Source organism: Rhincodon typus, chromosome 4 (genome assembly GCF_021869965.1).
Source record: "Rhincodon typus isolate 14 chromosome 4, sRhiTyp1.1, whole genome shotgun sequence".
NCBI lineage: Eukaryota > Metazoa > Chordata > Chondrichthyes > Orectolobiformes > Rhincodontidae > Rhincodon > Rhincodon typus.
The window spans coordinates 42,577,197-42,602,956 of NC_063335.1; the positions used below are offsets into that span (position 1 = coordinate 42,577,197).

The window sequence follows — 25,760 nt, forward strand, 5'->3', positions numbered from 1 at the left end:
GTGTGTGTCTGCATGTGTGTGTGTGTGTGTGTCTGCGTGTGTATATCAGTGTGTGTGTGTCAGTGTGTCTGCGTATGTGTCAGTGTGTCTGCGTGTGTGTATCTGTGTGTGTGTGTGTCTCTGTGTGTGTGTGTGTGTGTGTGTTTGTGTGTGTGTGTGTGTGTGTGTGTGTGTGTGTGTGTGTCTGTGTGTGTGTGTGTTTGTGTGTGCGTGTGCGTGTGCGTACGCGTGCGTGTGTGTGTGTGTGTGTGTGTGGAGGAGTGGGCAGTTCAGGAGAGGCATACTCCTGATGTTTCATTGGTAAATGCATTGAAACAGTTGGCTGGGAGAAAATATTATGTTGTTGTGACAGCCACACACGCTAAAGTTCATCATCCTTCTCAAATCCACTACTTCAAGTACCTGCAACTGAGGCCACTGTTACCGTTCTGCTGCCACCATTTCAGTACAAGAAAAGAATAGGCAGCTCAGCTTCTTGAGCCCATTCCACCAGTCACTTATTGATAATTAGTACTGAAACTCCAATTCTGTAGCCTTCACACCTTACCACTTCAATTCACTTTTCTGATGGCTCTTTGCGTTCAGACACTGAGGATCCAAACCAGGCGACTCCCGTTCGATCCCAAGTTGGGACTGAGTTCAAACAGGGTGATGGTAGAATGTTACGAATGCCTTTAGTTGCCTACTGGACAAAAACAAATTCTCCAGCATCTGCAGTTCCTACTATCTCAGCCCAGGTACCTACTTGTGATCACTATTCAGAAAACCCTGCTTGAAAATGGTGCGCAAATTCCCTCAGTTGGGCCCTGAAATATGTGCCTCATGGAAAATAAAAACCTCAAGTGATCTGGCCAAAAATTACTCCTCTGGCCCCATTGAGATTATTTGAGCAAAGAGATGAATGCCAGCCTGGAGGGAAAAACCCAGGAGTGGGATGCAGTAGCAACAGAGGGAGGGAACAGTCAGGAGTACTTGGGGGGAATTGGTACTTTGTACCTGTCCCTTATTGTTCCACAGGAATGACAACTGAAATTAAAAAGAAAATTACAATTTGCTGAAGAATCCCAGGCCCAGTCTCTGCTTTGCTGATTGCTATTCAATTTCCCGTCAGGCAGGCCTGGATCAGACAGTGGTGCAGCAGTGAAGTACCTACAAGGCCTAACACCGAGAAGATAGGAAAACACCTGAAATGTTGTCCACCTAAGATCTGGTCAGATCACTTTCAAGTGTGCTTTGGGCATGGGACATTTGGCCTCTAAAGTTGAATCTTGTTGCATTGGGCATAAAACAGTTAGACTTAATAAAAACTGAAAGAACAGCGGATGCTGTAATTTGGGAACAAAAATAAAGTTGCTGGAAAAGCTCAGCAGGTCTGGCAGCATCTGTCAGTTAGCAGAACTGGTTCTGAGGAAGAGTCACCGGACCCGAAACATTAACTCTGTTTTTTCCTTCACAGATGCTGCCAGACCTGCTGAGCTTTTCCAGCTGCTCTGTTTTTGTACAGTTAGACTTAATGTGTGCTCCATGTGTGTTGATGAGTACAACATTGGGCTGAATATTAATGTCTGTTGCACCTTAGTGTCCTGCAAAGGCTTAGAGATGAATAATATAAATTGAAGAAGGGGGAAATGAGCATAATTCGGACAGAAAATAGCACTATTGAGAGAGGAGCAAGTCAGCACAAAAGATTGTGGAGGAAGGGATAAGAAGGTAAAGAGTCAGATATATAAACCTCACAGTCATCTGTACACGATGGTGACCAGAACTGACTGTTATAAATGTCACACTTCTTGATGCCTTTAATGAGATTTTTGTTATCACCTTCAATTTTTCAATGTGGAGGCTTGATGTGATGTTTTGAAGCAAATTTATGGCCAGATTCTCTCTTTCTAAAATTGTTCATTTTGTAGAAGTATCAAACGCTGTCTTCATTATCCTGAAGCAGCAGTTGATGGACTGGGGGAGGAGAGCTATCATAAAAATTCCCTGATACAGCACCTCAATGTTTAAATAGCATGCTGTTCTCATATTGATCTCTCCCTACTCGCTGTGGCATAGTCAACTGGCAACTTTGAATTAAGGAGTATCAAGCCTCCACAACGCCCTTACTGTCTCTCAGGTACCAAGGTGCCCAATATTTTTCCCTTCACTAAGTTTATGACATCATCGCCATTGGTGAGAGCTTTCTGTGTGCAAATTGGCTGCTGCATTTCCTACATTACCGCACTTGTTCACTGGCTGTAAAAGACTTTGGGATGCTCAGAGATTGTGAAAATTGCTATATAAATGCAAATCTTTTCCATCTGTCACATTTGTGCCTATTAATGTTTTTATATATCTTTCTTGACCAGAAACAGGCATGAAGAGTAGTCTTGACACAATCAACGAAAACATGGCAATATTCTGAATTCCAGTTGTTAGAAATCTGTTTATAAATTGTTTATTTGTCTTTAACAAGCAGGATAGAAGGCATAGAAATCAAAAGAAGTTTTCACAAGGCTAAGAAGAATCCCGAGACATCCACATATACATTTAATAAACAGCATTTATTTACTGCTTATTATCAAGAAAATAGTATGTTGTAAATAGTATGGTTTTAAAAGTTTAAAGATAAATTCAAATTTAACCTTGTGAATATAGGTGGACAGGCTGGCAGTTTTATAACGTGGCAGAATGTTAAATTGATGAATTCAGATTGAATATTTGGCTTCAGAAGGGTGAAAATCCAGATTTCCAAATCTTAAATCAAATGCTTAATTCCTGGAAGACTAGTTGTCGAGCATGAATGAGTTCTTAGATCACTAGGGATTTGAATGGACTCCAACAAATATGCATTGGTGTAAGATAGCTGTTCTATTTATAATTCCTACCATTAAAGACACAATCTCCAAAATCCCCACTCAAACAACATCTTGCATTCATTTAGCAGATATTCAAATAGTAAAACATCTCAAGACAAGGTTTTACAATCCATAAGGGAAAAATACCCACAGGCACTCAGCCTCTGATATTCCACATAAAACGAATCTGATGCCCATATATCCAAGGCATTACCTTGTATTCCCAGCAGATAGTGGAGAAATAATTGTTGCCTTGGACATATGTCATGATTCAACTGCTAAGAACTCTTGGAAAGAATAAATCCAAAAAAAAGTGAACATTTCTTCTAGCCAACTCATCACCACTGGAAAATTTCTAAATCAGGCGCATAATTATTCATACTCACCTCTCACACACAATCTGAAGGCGTTCAACATTGGACAGATTGAGTGACCTGTTCGGATTCCCACTTTAGATTTGCCGCTCACTTGGGTTAATTGGTGTCTAATTGGATGTGAATGATAAGTTTTGGGGATGCTAAGTGAAAAGAATTTCTTAGTGCTTGATTGCTGTTCAAATTAACGAATTTTGTCAATGAGAAAGCAGGCTGGAGTGACCCTATCTGGGGGATTAAAGCATTTATATTCATCAGTGAAGTGTGAATGATTGTGCTCTCACGCATTTAGACATAAAACCCTCAGCTTCATATATTAACCATGCAGACGTTGCACTGAGCAATCAGTTTATTTGGGGACAAGTGGAGCTGGTGTTTATGCTCCACACCAGCCCCCTCCCACTCTTGTCCATCTAATCATATCTTTCCATCCTCTGATACCTTTCCACCTAATGTGTTATCTAGCTTCCAATCTAACTGCTTCCATGCCAGTCATCTCAACTCTTCCATGTGGTAAAAGTGTGCAATAACATCTCTGAAAAAGTTCATTAGAAAATATCTTAAAGCACGTATGAAGAAAGACTGCTGTTACATAGTTGAAGTTAAACGGGTATATGCAATTCTGCATTCAATTAATAAATCTACCATCAGGAAACGAATAGCATCTAGTTTCATATTAACCTAGTGTCTTGAAATTGATTTAGCCAGCAGAAGGTCTGTGCTAATTTCTTCTGCCTTGTAAAGAACGGGTGGTTGAGGAAAAAGATGCTGCCGCTGATCCTGATTAAAAAAAAAGAACTGTGGGTGCTGGAAATCAGAAACTAAATACAAGAAATTGATGGAAAAACTCAGCAGGTCTGGCAGCATCTGCAGAGAGAAAGCAGAGTTTAACATTTCGGTTTCTGAAGAAGTGTCTGGACCCAAAACATGAACTCTGCTTTCTCTCCACTGATGCTGCCAGACCAGCTGAGGTTTCCAGCAATTTCTGTTTTTGTTGCTGCTCCTGCTGCTGTCCCCATTGTTCCTCAGCAGAGGTGCAAAGTAGAGATGGATACGCAGCTCCAATGCTGTTGAGAAGGCCGACAGTGGGAAGTGCAGAGCAATACAAAAATCTCCAAGGTAGCAGAAGCCCCTTCTAAAGTCTTGGAAATCACTTACAAAGCAGTTAAAGTACACCCTCAGAACAAGACCTGCAAGCAAACAGAGGCAAGAAAGCAGCTGATACATCTCAATATTTACATCATTTCTTGCTGGTCAATATTTAGGATCCATGAACGCCCACAGCCGTCTCACCTTGATTTGCTTGGGCACATCCAGGAAGTCTGTGAAACCTATGCATTCAGCATTAAAATCAAAATCCCACAAGCATACCTTTACTGGTCAACATGTATGTTGGAATTTGCGTAACTCCACATACTATGAGATTGGTCCCATCAACAATCTTGTAAATAGGGGCTTAATCATATATTACCTTGCAGGCTTGATACAGAAATGCTGCTATGCAATGTCTTGGATGCTACCATCATTCCAAAAATATGTTCTGTCAACTATACAATTGAGCAAGGTCATGTATGAATTTGAGTGCTGGTGCAATGTCAGGTACGTAGGCCATAGATCTCAGTGACTGGCTGACTGAGTCAAACTGCGTGTTGCTTCAGTTGTTTTTAACCAACCTGTGTCTGCAAAAGCCGAAGCAAAATACCTACACTAAGATATGATTCCACCATCTGGTACCGCTTGCTAAACAACTCTTAATGCACTGATAGATACACTAAGCTTAAAATAATCAGTAAAGCTTCTGACAGGGCACATATATGTCTGCCAGAAGTTCATACACAGCTTATTCATACAAAAGGACCCTACTTTTGCAAAAGCAATATGTTCAAGCCTTGTGACTCCTTTGAATTACCCAGGGTTTTCTCTGTGGCAATGCCCCAGCCAATCAGAGTCAATGTGAAAAAAAAACACAGCACCCTTTACTCCTTTATATATTATGGTGATTATTTGAAATTGACCATTCCGGCATTTGTTTTATCAAGTGCAAGTTGAAAATCTTCAGCAATATTTTAGCAATATTCAAATTCTGTACTACCAAGCGACTGTTGCCTTAAGATACAAAATAGAAATAAAAGGTTTACAGCATTCAGCATTTCATTTTAAAGACCACAGTTCATGTATTTTCATGTTGAGATCATTGAACTATCATGACAATTAGCTTTGTGGATGAGATACTAGAGAGTGACTAACTCCTGAAGAACTGGTATCTGAAGAAAAGAAAGGCAATGAAGAATTAAAGAATTATAGAATCTTACAGCACAGAAGGAGGTTATTCATCCCTCATGCCTGTGCTGTCTCTTTGGTAGAGTTACTAAATTAATGCCAAGGCTGTGCTCTTTGCACAAGGCCCTGCGTATTCCCCCTTTAACTAATTATCCAATTCTCTTTTGATAGTTACTATTGAATCAACTACCATACAGACAGAGCACAAAGCAAAATGCAAATGGATGCTTTTCCTTTTACTGCGTGAGTTTGACTTGTATTTTACTGGATGCTTAAATATCAAAACACATGTTATATCGTGGAAAATATATTCAAGTGACTACTGAACTCAGCAGTGTAAGTTAGTCGAACCGACATAAGCGACCCAAAGCAAGTATGTCATTTCAACTGTGCCTGTTAATTCGGTTCAATCAGGAAGGCTGGGGTTAAAGATGCACTAAACCAGCACTCCCTTCGTTGCTTGGGAAAAGAAAAATGTATAAACTAACGAACAGAAATTAAAAGTGAAAATGTGTTAAAAGAAAATACAACCACTGTAACTTCATTTTTAAGTCATGACCTGGCACCTTCAGTGAAAAGACACAGTTGTCTCTCAGGAGGGTCCTGCATACCTTTTGAGTTTTCTAACATCACACCAGGCAGCATAAAGCTGGAAAGTGTAGTAGTTGATTGAAAGCTATAGGAATTGATAACAGAGATAAACTGGAACAGGGTAATGCTTCACCACTGGAAAGGTTTGATGCCACTACAGTGACTGTGCTTCACGGCATGTTTCATTGGCATTAAAATAGCTTGAGCATCCCAAAGTAATAAAGATACTATATAAAGGTATGTCCTTTCTTAACCCTAAATGACTTAATCAGAGTGGAATAGGAAGGTGATTGGATCTTCATGCACCAGAAGAAAGGGCACAGAATTCCACTTAAAAAGTAATTTATGTCATTAAGGTGGCCATTCAGCCCACCAAATTCATCTGGTCTTCCTGAAAGTAATCCAGTCAGACCATTTGACCTGCCTGATCTCCTTAGTTCTGCAAGTTTATTTGGTTGAAGTGCGCATTCAGTTTACTTTTGATAACATTGCTTGCTTCTGCATCAGTCACCCTTTTAGAATCATAGAATCCCTACAGTGTGAAAACAGGCCCTTCAGCCCAACACGTCCACACTGAACCTCAGAGCATCCACCAAGACCCATTCCCCCTATAACCCAACTAATCTACTCATCCCTGAACACTTTGGGTAATTTCACATGGCCAATCCACCTAACATGCACATCTTTGGATCGTGGGAGGAAACTGGAGCACCCGGAGGAAACCCATGCAGAGACAGGAAGAATGTGCAAACTCCACACAGTCGCCTGAGAGTGGAATCGAACCTGGGTTCCTGGCGCCGTGAGGCAGCAGTGCTAACACTGAGCCACCGTGCCGTCCTTTTGCCAGGTCTTTAAGCATTCACTGCGTAAAAATGTTCTTCCTCACATTTCTCTTGCCTAAAGTCTTACATCTGTGCCCCCTATTCCTTGTGCCATCATCCAAATGGGAGAGTTTTCCTTGATTACCTTAACTAAGCCTGTCATAATCGATCAAACTTCCTCTCGGTCTTCTCTGTTGGAAATGCTGGCATTTCTTGCCCATCCCTAATTGCCTTGAGAAGGTGGTGGTCAGCCATCTTCTTGAACCAGTGCCATCCATATTGTGAAGATACTCCTCAATGCTATTAGGTAGGGAGTTCCAGGATTTTGATGTAGTAACAATTAAGGAATGGCAACATGTGTCTCTAGTTCTCTTGTGTATTTCTGTTATTTGAGAAACAGTGGAGTGCACCAAAAATACTGAGGCGATAAATGAGTTTCTGGAAGTGTGCCATCGATACAGCAATGCTATCATAAAAGCTGGGCATCCTTCCAGAATTCAAAGGACTAACATAGCAGAGAGAAGCTACACTTCATTTAAATCAAGATAAAAGGACTTGTGGGCAACAATAGTGCATCAATAAAGTATCATTGAAACTAGATAGATGGGAGAGGATGAGTGGAAGGAAAAGATTAGATCCAAAATTAGAGAATTTATTGCTGGGAAGGCAGTTATCAGATGCCCAAGAGGGACACACAAGAACCAACAGCCAAGAATTTACAAAATCTATATTAAAGTTGCATATGTGAGCTATAGTGACATAGTTACAAGACAATGGCAGTGGAGATTGTTGTAGGCAATTACAATATTCTGGGAACACTAGAAACTGTAATAATACAGGATGACTTCTTCCTAAAACTATCCCCATAAAAGAAACCACAACAGGCAGGTTTCGCCAATTGGCTTGGTATTCTTTGATGGCCCTAAAAATGTACAAGTATGAGTCGCCACATAGAGTCGTAGAGTCATACAGCATGGAAACAGACCCTTCAGTCCAACCTTTAAACTGTACAACCAGAAAGACAGGTGTTTATTTCCTGTTGTCCAGATATCAGCGAGAGAATAATGAGAAAGTGATGCATGTGATGATGTACGGTGATATTAACAGAGAAAAGAGGTGTCTGTACCAGAAAGAGATTGACTTGCCTAACAGTGGAGAATGTATTATTGTGGAAATAAAGCAGCTTTACAGAAACCTACCAGAGCCAGAGTCACTGTTAGATAGACACAAATCTTCCTAATACAGACAGGTCACAATTAACACAAAGAAAATCCAAACATTATTCACGATTGGAAACAAACCACAAAGCACCAGGTGCTCTTGACGTCATTTGAAACAGTTTATTCAGAAGCAACCAATCGAGGTAATGTAAAAACTGTAATAACTGTGGATGCTGGAATTGAGAAACAAAAACAAAAATTGCTGGCAAAGCTCAGAATCTGTGGAGAAAAGTCAGAATTAATGTTTCAGTTCCAGTGACCCTTTCACAGATAATGTCTCTGAGCTGCCACAGGAGCATGAACCTTGCTTTTGTGCATAATTTGCATCATGTGCATGTATTAATAATTGTACAACTGTGTGAAAAAAGTCTTATTTGGCAAGTTATGATTGCACAACCAGAAAAGTGAATGACGACTAGGTGCAATGACATGCTAAATATAATAAGGTAAGTACTAGGAATGATGGCTAGTCTGCTGGGTTTCTCTTCTCTCTGTAGTAACAGGGCCTGGTCTCCATAATGTCTCTCCATACATACAGCTGATAACGAGAACTTCATACAGTAGGGCCTTGAACTTGCAATCCGATGATGGTGCTCATGTTCCAAAAATCACTAATACTGTGTGGATCTGGAGGAACACAGCAGGTTAGGCAGCATCACAGGAGCAGGAAAGTCAACGTTTTGTGTTTATACCCTTTATTGCATCTCACTGTCACTGTAAACCAATTATGTGCATTAGAGAAAGACGCTTTTATACTCCCATTATAAATCACTTGGGAGAGCAGCATGTGTGTTTACTACTCTTCTTCACTTTTCTATTGTATGCTATTCTTTACTGAACAAAAACAAAATGGACAGTCATCTGACACCTTTCACCACCTTGATCCAGTATTTACAGCCAACAAAGTATTGTGAAGAGGAGTTACTGTGCGTAATGTAGGAATGTACAACCCAATTTGCATACAGTAAATTCTCACAAACAATGTGATAATGGTTAGATAACTGCTTCAAAAGATATGGCTTGGGGATAAATATTGGCTAGAAGGCTCCTGCTCTTCTATGACTATCTGAGATCACAGATGGGAAGTTGGTTTGATGCCTTATCTGACTTCAGCAGTGCAGTATTTCTTATATCCTATACTAGGGTCTCATCCTGGAATTCATACTCTATTCCCTAATGGGACTTTCTACTGAGTCAATAATGAGAGTGCTACTTTTAATCCACTGCTAACACTTCTGTGCAATGGAAAGAATCATTTGCAGTTGTAAAGGATTGGTTCCAAGTGTTTATACTTCTATGTATCTGTAATGTCGCTAGTTCTCTGAATATTAAGTTCCTTACACTAAACAGTACATTGTCATCAAAGAAAGAGTTTGGGAACACATGTACCAGTAGCTACACATTCAGTAGATGTGCTAGTTTGCAATGTAAACAATACAAATCTAAGTATAATGATGCAAACTTCTAATAAAACAGATTGAGTATTTTAATTTTCTGGTGGAGGTGAGATGGGGCGTAGAGTGGGGACATTCACTCCAGTCGCATTGGTGCAGTGAAAGGGATTTGTACCTGGCCACCAGGCTCATGGCCCATGGCTGAGCACTTAACAAGAACTGTAAAGATGAACGCATTTTCTTTATTTTTTTAACTTTACTGCCTTTATACACAATGTTTTTGTCTACTTTTCTGTGTTTTAAGATGGTACTGGAGAGTGGCAATATTATACAACACTTTTCACCATATTTTGTAACGAAATACAAGTGACAATAAACAACTAAATCAAATAAATAAAACAAAATCATTTTAAATTAATTAATAAATTAATTTTAATCCGTTTCTGCCTGTAACTGTCTCTAATTATCACCAACTCAAGGACAACTAGATTTCTAGGTAGTCTTTTTAATGAATGTTGACTGAAAACATTGTTTCCATGTAGGTTACCCTAAGTGTGTTGGTCTGCTTCTGGTTTGGAATTGTTGTGTAATATAATGGACATGAAAGGGTTAATTTGAGCTAAACTCAAGAGTTGCCCACTCTACTATCTAATACACACAATGGCTGGAGCATCAGACACTCTTGGATTGTTCTGGACAGTTATATTTGGAGACAGTCATGTCTTTTATTCCTTGTTTATCTTGATTGTAATGTAACCTGTATACAGTTATTTAGATGTAATAAATCTTACCTTGTTAGCCAAATATCTCTTCCACTGAGACTTATTTGTGATTCATCCTTCAACACAAATTACTCGGAAGGCCCTAGAATAATATAGGAAGAAAGGTTGGTGGCAGAATTCTACTTAAGGTACTCAAGTCTTATCATCACTACTATAACAAGAATCACATTCCTTCTCTCCCAATTCAAATGCAAATTTCAGTTGTCCTCTGTTGATGTTTTTGGTATTTTTGTTCACAAACTGGGTAAATGTGGGAGTGTTAAATTGAATGAAGTAATGTTTCCCTCTCGAAAAGTCTGCAAGAATTAACAAATTGTATCGATAATCATTGCACAATGCCCTTGCAGTTTACTTCAGCAGAGATTGACAACAAATATATTTTAAATTAATCCTTAAGTTAATACTACAATTAGAGCAAATAAACTTTAAAAATACTTCATTGCATCAATGAATTAACCATCCACTACCTCTGAGCATACGCATGGCATAGACACATGTTTGGTTACTTTTTAAAATTTTATGCTTCATCAAAGGAAGTTCAATGAATAGTAGTCTCCTGCAAATGGCCTAATCTAGTAAGGACTAATGAGCACAAAAGTTGTGATCTGAGTAGCTCTATTGCCATTTTTCACATTCCACAAATTCTCTGATTTATGAATTCAGTAAAGTTAGGATCTTTGAGTGTTGTAGGTGACAGCTTCCCCTTCAGTAAAAGCAGAAATGCATTCAATGCAGTTGATGAAATGTATTAAAAAATGCAATTTACCTACATAGTTGTCAAGACAAAGAAAAGGCAATGACCAGGATGACTGCCACACCACCCTCCTACAGCAAGCAACTCCTTGCTGTTTTATGAGCTTTATTCAGTGATATATAATGAATTAAAGTGTACAAGTTGTTTTTAAGAAAACTGCATCAAGAAATTCATTCTTTACTAATACATTTGTTCTTTGTTTCTGTGGCGACTTTTGGGAAGTATTTATTTCAAAACTTTTTTAAAGTATTGTTGAAGTTCAACTCCAAAGTGGATAGAAAATTGAAGAAAAGTAGAATTTAACGAGAAAAGGAATTTGCTGAAAATTAGATGGGCTGGAAGATGAAGGGTTTTTGAAGAAGGATTTTTTTGCATACTATCAAATTTCTGAAAACCTTTGGATTTTGTAAACCTTAGAATTTTATATCTGTCCAAGTATTTTTCATTGTAAGATGAACTCAATGTAATTGTCATTTTCAAATGTAATATTTCATAAGAATTTATCAACTTTGCTTATTTATTCTGAAAATCCAGATCCCTGCATAAAACAGACACCAATTAAAAATGAACTGAAATATCAGGCCAAACACTTAGAGATAAAAACACTGTTTAGTTCCTTAAATCATGTAACACTTAATTATGTGTATCAATTGGCTCCCAGTTGATGAGAGGCTTTACAAAAATAACTCCAATAACCCAGGGTGTGAGAGAGGCAAATAGGAAATAATACGGTAGAGAAAGGGTTTAAAAAGACCAAACCAGATCTAAATATATCCTTTAACCAAAGTACAATAAACACCATTGGTGAACTTTTCCTCTCGCTGGAGTTGGCAAAGAAGGTGGTGAGAAAGCCACTAAGTGATGAGTTGTCCCTAGAGAGATATTTATCACCTCCTTGCCACTCAATAATATATTGCAGGGTGAGGTAGCTCTTCAGGGAACTTCTCAACTCACCACCAATTAAGATCCTTAAGTGGCCAATTAACAATCACTTAAGGGCCTCAACCTGCTACGTCCCCAATCAGCTGTCTTCCCAGCAGACGAGAAAAGTACCTATTTTTCTGATAGGGAAATCAAGACATACTGCTTTCTGGGTTGTACGGGATCTTCATTTTCCCCACTCTCAGGCTAATTGGAAGGACAGATGGGGAGCAAGGAGTTGGACACTGAAAACCATGTCCAGCTATTTGCTTCCAACCCATCTGGCCCCTTCTCCATAGGCCCACTCTTGTGGAACCTGAAAGAAATTGCTGTATGTTCTTGCCATTGGATTTCCTTAAGTCTAGGTCTTCAGCAATTATTTGATTTGATTTGATTTGTTTTGATTTGATTTGATTTGATTCATTATTGTCACATGTACCTAGGTACAGTGAGAAGTTTTATTTTGCATGCAATACAGGCAGATTATGTCATACAAAGATCATAGGGTGATTGAACAGAGTGGAGATTACAAAGTTATGGCTGCAAAGAAGATGCACAAAAAGCAAGATGAACTTGAGATTTCAAATTTGAAAAGTCCATTCAGACATTTATTAACAGCAGGGAAGAAGCTGTTCTTGAATCTGTTGGTATGAGTATTTAAGGTTTCGTATCTTCTGCCTGCTGGAAGAGGTTGGGAGAGATTATAACCATGGTGGGAAAGGTTTTTGATGATGTTGGCTGCCTTTCTGAGGGTGCAAGAAGTGTAGATGGAGACAATGGATGGAAGGTTGGCTTGTGTGATGGACTGAGCTGTGTTCACAACTCTCCATAGTTTCTTCCAATCCTGAGCAGAGCAGTTGCTGTACTAAGCTGTGATGGATCCAGATAGTTATAAAAGTATCTCTACGACCCAGAAGTTGTTAGCCTTTTTCTTTTTTTAAATTTCTGTCTTAATTCCATATTTCCTTCTCATTCTTTATTTTGACATGGAATTAAATATTCTGACACTTCATGATTACTTTCAGTGAATCTCAGTGGGGTTTCTTCAGTCTGATTAGATAAAGAGATACATAATACACTGCCTTTTGGCAGTGGTCCTCAATCCCAGAGTTTATGGCAATGCACTAAATTGGCTGTCTAATCACTGCAAGTTCTAGGTCAAAAAGCACAGAAAGTCTATGGGCAAATGTAAGCTTAAGTGGCACAGGTACTAACTGTCAATGACTTTGTAGCACCCACACCCAGAAATAATATTTCCTGACTTTATTCCAATCCTGAAGAGACCAATGGGCAATTTTCCTAAAAAAAACATTTTTAATAATCCCCATGAAATGCTTTGGGCAATTATGTAACAGTAAGGCAAGAATCTCAAAGTCATTTCCACCTATCTCTCTACCCAACGTTCATATTTCCTACTATGTAAGATCGAGACTTCTAATATCCTTTGACAATTGTGCTACTCCACTTGAGTTTTCGGTAGTGAATCATCACAAACAAGGCATAACTCAATGGCTCCACCTGTCGTTGAATCTTTAAGAATCTACTTTTTTCAGTTCCTTTTCTTTCGTACAGAGACTGAACCCTTGAATGAACACAGATTGATTTTCAACAAAAAATGTTTTCCTTGCATCTCCTTGTCAGCAGCTTCTTTTCTTTCCTGTGAACTATCAAAGGTCCTAAAACTGGCACACTCTACATCTCAATGGGTTTCCTGTTCAGTTTCTCTCTGTCTGGCAGCCTGAGATAACAGAAATCTGAAACAAAAGCAGAAATTGCTGAAGAAACTCAACAGGTCTGGCAGCATCTGTAGAGAGAAAGCAGAGTCAATGTGTCGGATCCAGTGACACTTCTTACAGAACTCTGTTTTTGTTGTTGTCACATCTTAGGACTGACGTCAGCCAGGAATTCACCACCCCCCTTTTCAGTTCCTTCTTTGTTAAGTTGAAGGACATTTTAAAAGACAATTATCTTGTAAAGCTCAGCATTCAAGATAACGTGAGGAATGCTGAGAGGTTGGCTGAACTTGTGCATTCTTATTCCCTCACTTGTTGGCATTCCTTTTTGTCCTCTGGATATAAATGCTATTTGAAAAGTGTTCGAGCTGTCCAAGTTGAAAGAAACATATTGATTAGGCTTTAAGAGAGAAAGGGAAGGGTCACATTTCCTGACTTAGCTTTTGTCCTGCAGCACACTACTGAATTTCACAGACTGAACAGTCTTTTTAAAATGGTGCTTCGAGGTTTCGTGTTGGTTCAGCTGTTAACACTGGTTTTATGCCAATACCTACACCAGTTGATACGGAAGTAAGCATATCCAAGTAAAGTTCTGCAAGTCCCTCTAGAGGTCAGCGGCAGATGAAACACTTTTTAAAAAATGTGCACATTTTGAGCAACTCCAGTCAAATGTATACTGCATCCCAACAAAGCGTAAATTCCAAGGTACCAAACCATTATATATTACTCCTGGTTGGAGCATATAACAGGCATGCAAAATCTTGATCAAGTCTTCTCTGTGGGAGCTTTTAATTCAGTCAGCACAGTCAATCTGTGACAGAATTTCTTTTTTTCTGAAATCTAACTGTGTTCACTGAGTATTTCTTTAAATGTTGCATTTGTATGAATTGAAGAAATGATGTGCTAGTTAGTGATTTTATCCTGCAGTTTGTAAGAATAATTGATTCGATGCAAAACATCTCCCAGAAAATTAGTTACGATTTCATTAAGATTCAGTTGGAATTCAAAGATAAGTAAGACAACAATTTAGCTGCTCGCTTTCCTGGAATCTGATAAACTGCTGGAATTCTGCTGACTTGAGGCCGTACTCACTGTGAATGTGAAAGCAGAAATCATATCAAATATGGTACAGAAAACAATTTCCCTTATAGCATAACTAATTTAGCCTTTTATTTGCATTAACAAAATGATTATGTCAAAATAAAAGAGTGTACAAAGCTGCAGCTGAAATGTTAGCGCGTAGGATTGCAGAGAGTGTTTATATTTGCTTGTGTAACTGTAATAAGAGATCTGCCAGTCACAATGGCTTGGGTGATTCCTCAGAGAACTGGGTGTCAGTACTGGAAGAAATTTAATCAATTCATCTAATACTTTGCATTTACTGACAAAGAGATACAGATGAATCAGGAGACTCTGTCAAGCTAGGAAGGACAAGTCTCAGCCTCATTTTTAAATGCCTTTATACAGTGGTTTCATAGCCCAATGGCTTGTTAGATGACCATTCAGATGTAAAGCTTGTTCAGTCGGCTGTCAACATTCGATTAGAGAAAACCTTGCATCTCTCTTCTGAATGGCATTGTGGGTGCACCTACACCAAATAGATTGCAGGAGTTCAAGAAGGCAGCTCACAATTGCTTCGTCAAGGGCAACTAATGAGAGGCAATGGGTGTTGGCACAGCCAAGCAATGTGCACACCCCATATATGAATTTTAAAACTTTACCAGCCACACCTGAGTGGTGACATGTGAATCCTACAAGGTTTTCAATGCAAAATGAGCTGAACAAATTAATAAATTCCAAAATCTTTGTTATAACCACAACTGTAAGTCAGTTCTTCATGCGATGTAAGATGCGTTTTCTTTTGCACATGTTGAAATTTTTAATGCTACATTTCATGTATAGTTTCAAATTGTAACGATTTACAGAAAAAGAGTAGGTTATGAAGATTAATCATTACAAAGCTTTATTTTCACAAAGTAAGAATTTCCCTAGTTTCTATGCGTACTGACATTGACAATGTTTTGGTGTCAGCTTTCTCTTTGAAACTTCCAGAACACCTGCAGAAAAAACATTTTTTGAATTCATTTATTTTCCCAAGTAATTAGTTTGATGAAAAGTTTACTTGCGCTAAATCATCAGTGAGGTTGGATTTATAACATATTTGATCTATTCCAACTCAAATTTAAGTTCAAAGGTTATTGACCAGAAACATTAACTCCGTATTTCTTTCTCTACTGTGACTCCCTGACCTGCTGAGTATTGACAGCATTTTTTATTTTCATTTCAGATTTCCAACTGTTTGTCACTTTTGTCTAATTTATCAAATAGTTCAAAGTCTGTTGACAATTTCACTGAAAGTAGTCAGCAGAAGAAATATTTTAAGTACATTTTTACTATTACTACGTATATTGAGGAGACCTGTTTCTGTCTTGATATTAACATGGAACACGTGGTCTCTATTTCTAAATCATCTCATGATTGAACAGAGCAATTGTTTGAAAATATGCATGACAGCAACTTGTTTGACTAGAAAGTGCCATTGGTACAAATTCTGTTCTGTGATCTCTTACCTCAGGCTCATGTATGGAAATAATTCCATGCACCCAGATCTGAAGGAGATTGCAGGAGAAATTTCTGGAGTTTCACACTATGTCGCTAATGTTGCGCTTCGAGATATTTGGAAATCGAAGCAAAAGTGAAGGAATCCACAGTGGGTGGAATTCAAATCATTGCTCAATATTTTTAGTGAAATGGAAAACCACTTGTAGGCTATATTATGTGGCACACTTAAACCAATAAAGCTTCTTTAAATATATGCAGAGGTAGGTTTTACAAGAGTGGCAAGTGCCAACGTCCTGTTATTTATGTCTTTGAAGTAGAAAATAACTTTTCCAGGATGGAATGGCTGTGTTGTGACTGAGGTGGGAAGAGTGCAATGCTTCCTTTTCCTGGCCTGCTCTTCCAGTGGTTCCAGTGGTCCAAATTTTAATTTGGACCAGGTGGATAACATGGCCAAGTATTCACATCACAGATTGTGTATCAGGTTCAAGATTAAGAGCAATTCAGTCAGTTTTCTTTAGTCAATGACATGTGATTGGTATATTATCAAAAATAGATTTACTCAAAAAAATACAAGAATTATTGACAGTTAGTTTGGATTATGCAAATACATGTGTTTACCCTATTTTCAAAGCAAAAGGTAACACACACACACACACAGACAAACAAACATACACACACACACACACACACACACACACACACAGACACACATACATACACACACACACACACACACAGACAAACATACATACATACACACACACACAGACACAAACACACATCTGTGGAGAAACAAAAAAATAACTTTACAGGATGTTAACTTTAAAGTACCTTAGCTAAGTTATGGCTAAACTTATGAACAAGGATAAGTTATAGATTGTCCCAAATGCTGTTCTGATCTGAAACTAATGTGCACAGACAAGCTGCTGGCATTAAGTTGTCTTCCTAGAACAGTTGGATTGGTTGAATTTCCTTTGCTTCAGATGATGGGACAGATTCTAGGAAAATTCTCTCAGGAACTCTCCCTTAATGATAAACAGAACAGTTTATGAGCACACACAGGTGGCACAGGTAACACTTCATTGCAAAGAGAATTCCATATTCATAAATGAATTGCTATTTTGCATCATCACCTGTCTAGTTGATTGTTATTGTAGCTACAAGAGTTCTGACCCAAGTTTTAGCTCCTCTCTGGCCTTGGGGGACAGGAGGAGACAGAGAACTGGAGGATGGCTACTGTGATTCCACTTTTCAGGAAGGGTGGTAGGGATAAACCAGGGAATTACAGAACATTGAGTCTCACAGGAATGGTAGGCAAGCTACTGGAGAAAATTCTGAAAGAGAGAATTAATCTCCCTTGGAGAGGCAAGTTCGATCAAGGATAATCAATATGGCTTTGACAGAGTGAAGTCATGCCTAACAAATTAATTCAAATTTTTCAAGAAGGTGACCAGGTGACCAGACAAGAATAGTGTAGTTGATGTAGTTTATTTGATGTCATGGATTTTAGCAAAGTCTTTGACAAGGTTCCACATGGGAGATTGAGTAAGAAGGTAAAAACACATGGGGTCCAGGGTAACTTGGCAAATTAGATCCAAAATTGGCTTCATGTTAGGATCCAAAAGATGGCGGCAGAAGGCTGGTGTCCAGTGGCGTACCACAGGGATCCCTTATTGTCTGTGATAGATAAATAAATGATATAGATGAGAATATGGGGGTGCTGATAAGTAAGTTTGCAGATGACATTAAGATTGTCTGGGTGGATAATAGTGAGGAAAATCGTCTTCAGTTATAGGAGGATAGAGTCGGATTGGTCAGCTGGGCAGATTAATGGCAGATGGAAATTAATGCTGATAAATATGAAGCGATACACTTTGGAAGAAGTAACAAAATCGGGAGTACACAATCAATGATAGGACACTAGGATGCTCAGAGGGACAGAGCGATCTTGGAGTGCTGGGCATAGATTCCTGAAGGTGGCAGGACAGGTTAATAGGGTGGTAAAAAGGCATATGGGATACTCATCTTTATCTGTGATAGCATAGATTATAAGAGCAGGAAGGTTACTTTGGAGTTTCATAGAATCCCTACAGTGTGGATACAGGCCCGTTGGCCCAACAAGTCCACACCGACCCTCAGAGCATCCCACCCAGATCCATCCCCCTAATCTACACATCTCTGAACACTACGGCCAATTTAGCATGCCAATCCACCTAGCCTGCACATCTCTTGACCGTGGGAGGAAACCCACACAAACACAGGGAGAACGTGCAAACTCCACACAGACAGTCACCCGGGGGTGGAATCGAACCCTGTGGCAGCAGTGCTAACCACTGAGTCACCACGCAGTTGTACAGGACTTTGGTTAAGCCACAGATGGAGTACTGTCTACAGTTCTTGTTACCACACTATAGGAAGGATGTGATTGTACTGAAGGGGCTGGAGGGGAGATTCACCAGATGCTATGTGGGATTGCACAGCTTAGCTATGAAGAGAAGCTGGATAGGCTCAGATTGGTTTCTTTGAAGCTGAGAAGGTTGAGGGGGACCTAATTGATGTGTATAAAATTATGCGAGGTAAGTACAGGGTGGATAGGAAGCTGCTGTTTCTGTTAATTGAAGCATTAATAACAAGGGGGCATGATATTAAGATGAATTACAGGAGATTAAGAGGGGAGCTGAGAAAATAAAATTTACCCAGAGGATGGTGGGAATCTGGAATGCACTGCCTGGGGAAATCTCATAAACTTTAAACGTGTGTGGACAAGCTCTCCAAATGTCATAACATTCAAGGCCGTGTACCAAGTTCTAGAACATAGGATTAATGTCAATAGGTTGGTACAGACCTGATGGTTTGAAGGGCCTCTTCTGTGCTGTATGGCTCTATGGCTCAAATAATCAAGTGACACAAGCTACATGGTAATCATAACATGTCTGAACTTTGTCTAAAGAAATGCTTATTCTTTCTGTAATGCTGAGTGTATGACAATATCTTGTCATTTTTCAAAGTAGAAACATCACGTCAAAAAGTCTTCAAACAGTTGAAAACGTTCATTTTATTGAACAGAAAAACAAAGACACAATAAACAAAAAGCTGCATTTTGTTCTTGCTACAGACAGAGAATGCTTACCTTTCAAGCAACAACAAATTTACAGTCAATAAGTAATCCCTGAGCAATGTAACCTGTATGCCTCTGTCTAAGTCTTTCTGATCTGTACATTCTTTGCTTGCTATGATCTGCCTGTACTGCTTGTAAACAAAGTTTTCACTGTATTTCAGTACATGTGACAATAAATCAATGAATCACAGCAGTGGTGTCTGACAACCTGTTTGGACTTTCGGATCTACCTGGAAGGAAAGCCCTAACTGTTGAGTGACCAGCTTCCTGACTGATCTTTGTGCAGCTCCCTGAATGACTGACTGTTAATTCCTGGATTGAGTACACACGACCTGCAGCACTGAGTGTGGCCCAATTCCTGAACTGTAGAGGTCCCAACCCTTTGACTATGATCAACCCAAGCTGATGATTGATCATGTCCAAGCTCCTTGACTGACTTGGTGACACACCCTGACTTTACTGAGGACTACTGTCCTTTGACTTTGAAATGTGACCATTTGGCACATCGTGTTGGCATGAGACTGATGTAGCAGAGTGCTATAACATCAACGTTTCTACCGCCTTGACTGGTCACTGCTGCCAACCATGACACTCTGCCGGCCTTTGTGTCTGTGCCAAATGGCAAGGCAGGAGAAAAGTACTGCGAGCCCCTAAATTCTGAAGGAGGCAGCAAAGTGCCAAAAGGCAAGGCAAGTAAGAGATGCTGTGAGCATCCAAGGAGGTGCAAAGTGATTTGGCACTAAGAAAGCAAGTAAAGAGCCTTGAGGTGTAGCCTGTTCTGATCAGTGAAATAGGTGCATGTCCCTGCATGCAAAGTGGCCGCGCAGCAGCATTACAATGAAAAGTGTCGGTGTGCTCCAAAATGCAGCACTGAAATAGAGAACTGCACTCTAAGTGAGTCAGAGAAATGCAATGAGGGTGCAGTGAAGCTTGTGCATGTCTGATGCCAACCTTCAGGGTTGGTAGCTGCAGACAATTGCTGCACATGGAACGTGTCCTAAGATGTTGGGAAATCCTGGTTGAGGTGGAGGCTTGGAGGAGCAGGCAGAAAGCTGGGGATGCCAAGTACCCGCTCTGTCTTTCATGTCAGGAATTGTCTCCAAGTTTCTTTCTGCTGCATGGGAGAGTAGCATTCTGCATTGTAAATAAGGTGAGCCTGGGTAATAAAGAGATGTGAATGTAATGCAAACAGCTCTCTCATTTCTCGCTAGTGAGTTTCTTGTCCTACAGTTCAAACTTGGGGTGGAGAAGTGTAAATTCTTTCTTGATGTTGAGAATCTCACTTTTCTAATCACACCGTATTTTCCAAACCGACTCGTCATTCAGGGGCTGGGAAAGTTCAGCCCCATGTTTCATGTTGAATGTGAGCCCTGTGTATAATCTTTAATAGAACACAAGACGTGATCTAACTTTGACAGTGGTAACACAAAGGCATGTTTATAATCTCCACAATTTTTCTCCCAACTGGATAAAAAGTGCAGTTTAAATTACAAAACCGAGGATAGTGGAGGTAATTTAGAATGCTGGTCTGCTCTTTGAAAGCAGCACTCACGTTGAAGCATTGTTCATCCAAACTAACAGTTGCAAATATTGAATCTTCAGGGTCATTTTTAGTGAAACTTTATCCTTGAAACTATTTTGACAATAGGGTGTGCCTGCATGAACATCCGGTGCATTCTCAGGTTTCATAATTGTCACGCGCTTTATGAAGAATTTAACCTTAAGTAATTGGATTTCATTTGACTTTCAGTGGTTTAGCTGTATCTTTCCTTGCAGACTGTTGCTTTGCAGACAGACTGAGAATTGATACTTTACAGTTCAATAATTGTTATCTGGACAGTGGCAACAGGAACGTGAAGAACAGGAGTAGGCCACTCAGCCCTTTAACCTTGTTCTATCATTCTAATAGATTTATGACAGATTTGTATCTTCATCTATTTTTCTTGGTGCAATAACCCTTGATACCCTTATTTAATTAAAATGTGTTTAGCTTAGTTTTCAAAATTTCAATGGATCCCCAGCCTCAATAGCTTTCCCAGGAAGAGAGCTTAGATTTCCAACATCCTTTTGTGTGAAGAAAAACTTCCTGGCATCACTCCTGAATGGAGTAGTTCCAATTTTAATGTCATTTTGCCTGGTTCTGGACTCACCCAGCCAGAGGAAATAATTTATCACTTTCTCCTCTATCAACAGCTTTAAACATCAAAAACAATGACAAACAACAACAGTGCATTTATGTATAGCCTTTAAAATCATGAAACATTCCAAGGAACTTCATGTGTTAACAAACCAGACTTCACAAGGGCTACAGAAAGAGATATTTGGGCAAATGACCTCAGTGTTGTCAAAAACATTTGTCTTAAAGAGTATGTTAAAGGAGAGATGTTGATAGAGTAGAGGAGGGCTTTAAGGAGAGAATTTTAGCCTTTAGGATTCAGGAACTGAAGGCAGAACAGCCAATAGTTGAGCAATCAACATCAAGAACGTGTCAGAGGCTGGAATTGGAGGACAGTAGATACCCTTAAGGGTTAGAACACATCGTAATGGCAACTTCAGGAAAATAAGGCATAACATTGATGAGATAGACAAATGATACTAAAGAAAAAGATAAGGTATTTTAGACTCTGCACAACTGTCTAACCTGTGTTTCACAATGAAGGATTCAAAGGGATGGACTCCTGTCTGCTACCATGATACCATCATGATCCAGATTTATTTCTTGGAGTCTAGAAGTGATCTTTTACACTTTGCAATGTGATTCTTACTTGCTGTCAGGTAATGTTCTGGGGTAGGGTATAAATGTTATCTAGACCTAACATGGACTTGCTTCATATGCTTAAAATTGCAACTGGGGCCGTTCGACGGGTGAAGCAGCCTGATTTAATATTTAAACAACACCCCAGCACACATCTAAAGTCACGGCTTACAGTCAGGATAGCACTTTCAAAATGTGGCCACTGTTGTAATGTGGGCAATGTAAGACCACTGGACGCACAATCTCCCACAAACAGCAATGTGACAACAATAAGGTAATGCGTTTTATTCTACGATAAATATTGGTCAGGAGATAACTTCCCTGGGCTTCTTCAAAATGGTATCTCAGGATATTTGACATCTACCAGAACTTTCTGATGGGCTCTTGGGTTAATTATCTCCTGTGACATTGCAACATGCCCTCAATGCTGTACTAGAGTGTCAGCTCTGATTTGTCTGCTCAGGCCATGCGAGTGTGACTTGAGTTCACAATCTTCTGACACAGGAGAGAGAGTATGACACATTACACTTCAAATTGGCATCATGGAGACAGAAATCAGCTTTAAAAGCTTGTCCACCTGCAAGGAAATTTCTACTCAGTGCCTTGAATCTCTCAGCATGACTCTTTGCCTTTACCAATAGGACTGCTGGTAGTATTTGTCTTTTGGAGCTGACCTTTCGGAGATTGGCCACAGACTGGCTGGTTGGAATCAGGCATCTAGCTTGAAGAGGTCTGCTTGGCTAGCGTCATATCACTGTCCCTGTCCAGTTGCCAGCTGCTTCAGGAGGCCGGTAGAGATTCCACACAGCAATCAAACTGCCAGGGCAGTTTGAATTAATAGAACTGATGAAAATGCAGCAAAGCAGAACTGTTACCTATCTCTTTATGGCAGTGGCTTCACCTTACATTTCAGAATGAGCCTATGTAAATTATTGGGGTAACACTTGTATCATTAATGTTGAATAAGTCAGCTCCCACTCCCCTGGAAATTTGGAAATTCAACTTTGAGGAAGCCGATTAGGGCAAAGACAGGATGCTGCTGGGAACCTTGTAAAGGCATTTCCACTCACATGAGTGCGACACGGTAAGGTCATCAATTCCACCTTTTTATTTATTAATTCAGAGAATGGAGGCATCTTTAGCAAGCTCAGCATTTGTTGCCCATCTCTAAATGCCCTTGAAAGATTGAAAGTGAACCATTTCCGTGACATTAACACATGTTTTCAGCTATATCTGGATATTCCTGGTATATATTTTAGTGAAATTTTCAAGACAGGTCTGGAATGTTTTCAAAAATGTCTCCAAACACATCTCTTGACACATTCCAGCAAAATTCCATGCTGTCAGCTTTGTGATATTTCATTATTCCTGTTCTCATTTCTCCAATATAATTCCAGACTGCCTTGGTCTCTATGGCAGCACATGTCCAACTTCTTGAGTCTACTCTTTATGCTTCCTTATTGGGTTTTGTAGATATTATTAATCAACCTGTTCAGGCATGTTATAAAACACTCATTTGGAGTAGGTGGGACTTGAACCCAGGTCTACCTCGGCCAGAAGTAGGGACACAATCACTGTGCCGCAACACTCTTAAAAATTGACTTTATTGGGATTCAAAACCACAATCTTTGAATTTTTTATGTTATTTTGCGATCAGTTTTTATCTTTCTAAACTCCACAGAATACAGGTCCAGTCCAATTTATTTCAGCACAGGACAATCTCTCTATCTCAGGAATTAGTTTGATGAATAATTGTTGTACTCCTTCTATGGCAATCTTCTCCTGGAAAAAGATACCAAAATTGTACACAATATTCCAAGTATCATCTCACTTAGACTCTATATAACTGCAAAATTTCTTCTTTGCTCCTGTACTTGATTCCACTTGTAATAGAGGCCAACATACCCTTTTCCTTCTTAATTGCTCACAGTGCAGACATGTTAACTTTCAGTGACTCATGAACAATGCCACCCACATCCCTTTGAAGTTCAACACTTCCCAGCCTCTCACTATTTAAAAAATACTCTGTATTCTATTTTTCTTACCAAAGCTAATAACCTCACATTTCTCCACATGGTATTCAATCTGTCAAAGTTGCTGGAAAAGCTCAGCAGGTCTGGCAGCATCTGTGGAGGAGAAAACAGAGTTAACGTTTCGGGTCCGGTGGCCCTTCCTCAGAACTGATGGTGGCTGGGAAAACATCAGTTTATATGCAGAAAATAGGGAGGTGGGTGGGGTAGGGAGTAAACGATAGGATAGAGCCCAAAGAGAGAGAAAGACAGTTGGACAGACAAAGGAGTTGCTAACGATCAGGTTGGGAGGGTGAATAGTTGTTAATGGGGACTGTTAGTGACTAACAACAGGGGGTGTGTAGTGGCAGGCTATGTGGTAACAAGGCCTGGTGTGTGGGGTGGGGGGCTGGGACATGGGAGAGTTTATGCCCTAAAATTATTGAACTCAATATTGAGTCCGGAGGGCTGTAGGGTCCCCTAGCGGAAAATTTCGTGCCCAACATGACACCGAACTGTTCTTCCGCCGTCTTCACCTCCGTGCTCATTTCTTTGGACAAGAGTCTTCTCCCCGTCCCACAGACCCCTTTGCCCAACTCCAACACTCTCCCTCCACCTGGACCCCTCCCTCCAGCCTTTTACCTGCACTCGATCTTTTCATTGAGAACTGTCGACGTGACATCAGTCGCCTCAATTTCACTGCCCCTCTCAACAAATCCAACCTATCTCCCTCCGAACTGACTGCACTCCATGCACTCAGATCTAATCCTGACTTTGTCATCAAGCCTGCCGATAAGGGTAGTGCTGTTGTTGTCTGACGTACTGACCTCTACCTTGCAGAGGCTGAGCGCCAGCTCTCAGATACCTCCTCCTACCTTCCCCTGGACCATGACCCCACCATGGTACATCAGGCCATTGTATCCACTACGGTTACGGATCTCATTTCATCCGGTGATCTCCCCCCATCCGCTTCCAAGCTAATAGTCCCCCAACCCCGCACAGCTCGTTTCTACCTCCTGCCAAAAATCCACAAACAGGACTGTCCAGGTAGATCCATTGTTTCAGCCTGCTCATGCCCCACAGAACTCATCTCTTCCTACCTTGACTCAGTCTTCTCCCCCCAGTCCAATCCCTACCCACACACATCCATGATTCATCTGACGCCTTACACCGGTTTCAAAGCTTCCACTTTACTGGCTCCAGCCACCTCCTCTTTACCATGGATGTGCAATCCCTTTACACATCCATTCCCCACCAGGAGGGTCTTAGGGCTCTCCGCTTCTTCCTGGAGCAATGACCTGAACCATCCCCACCCACCACCACCTTCCTCCGCTTGGCTGAGCTTGTCCTCACCCTCAACAAATTCTCTTTCAACTCCTCTCATTTTCTTCAGGTAAGAGGGGTTTCCATGGGTACCCGCATGGGCCCTAGTTATGCCTGTCTCTTCGCGGGGTACGTGGAACATTCCTTGTTCCAGTCCTATTCCGGCCCCCTCCCACAACTCTTTCTCCAATACATCGATGATATCATCGGTGCTGCTTCCCTCTCTCGTCAAGAATTGGAAAACTTCATCAATTTCGCCTCCAATTTCCACCCTGCCCTCACT

At 40.2% G+C, this 25,760-nt stretch overlaps 1 long non-coding RNA gene across 1 annotated transcript in view; it reads right to left on the reverse strand.

The window, feature by feature from the left end:
- Window positions 1-8,232: 8,232 nt before the first annotated feature.
- The window catches only part of LOC125482949, a 49,783-nt gene continuing 32,255 nt past the window's right edge, over window positions 8,233-25,760 (reverse strand). The window contains exons 2-3 of the long non-coding RNA XR_007261940.1: window positions 10,312-10,384; window positions 8,233-8,753 (exon numbers count right to left, since the gene is read on the reverse strand). This is a non-coding gene — a long non-coding RNA (uncharacterized LOC125482949). The remainder of the gene's footprint in view (window positions 8,754-10,311; window positions 10,385-25,760) is intronic.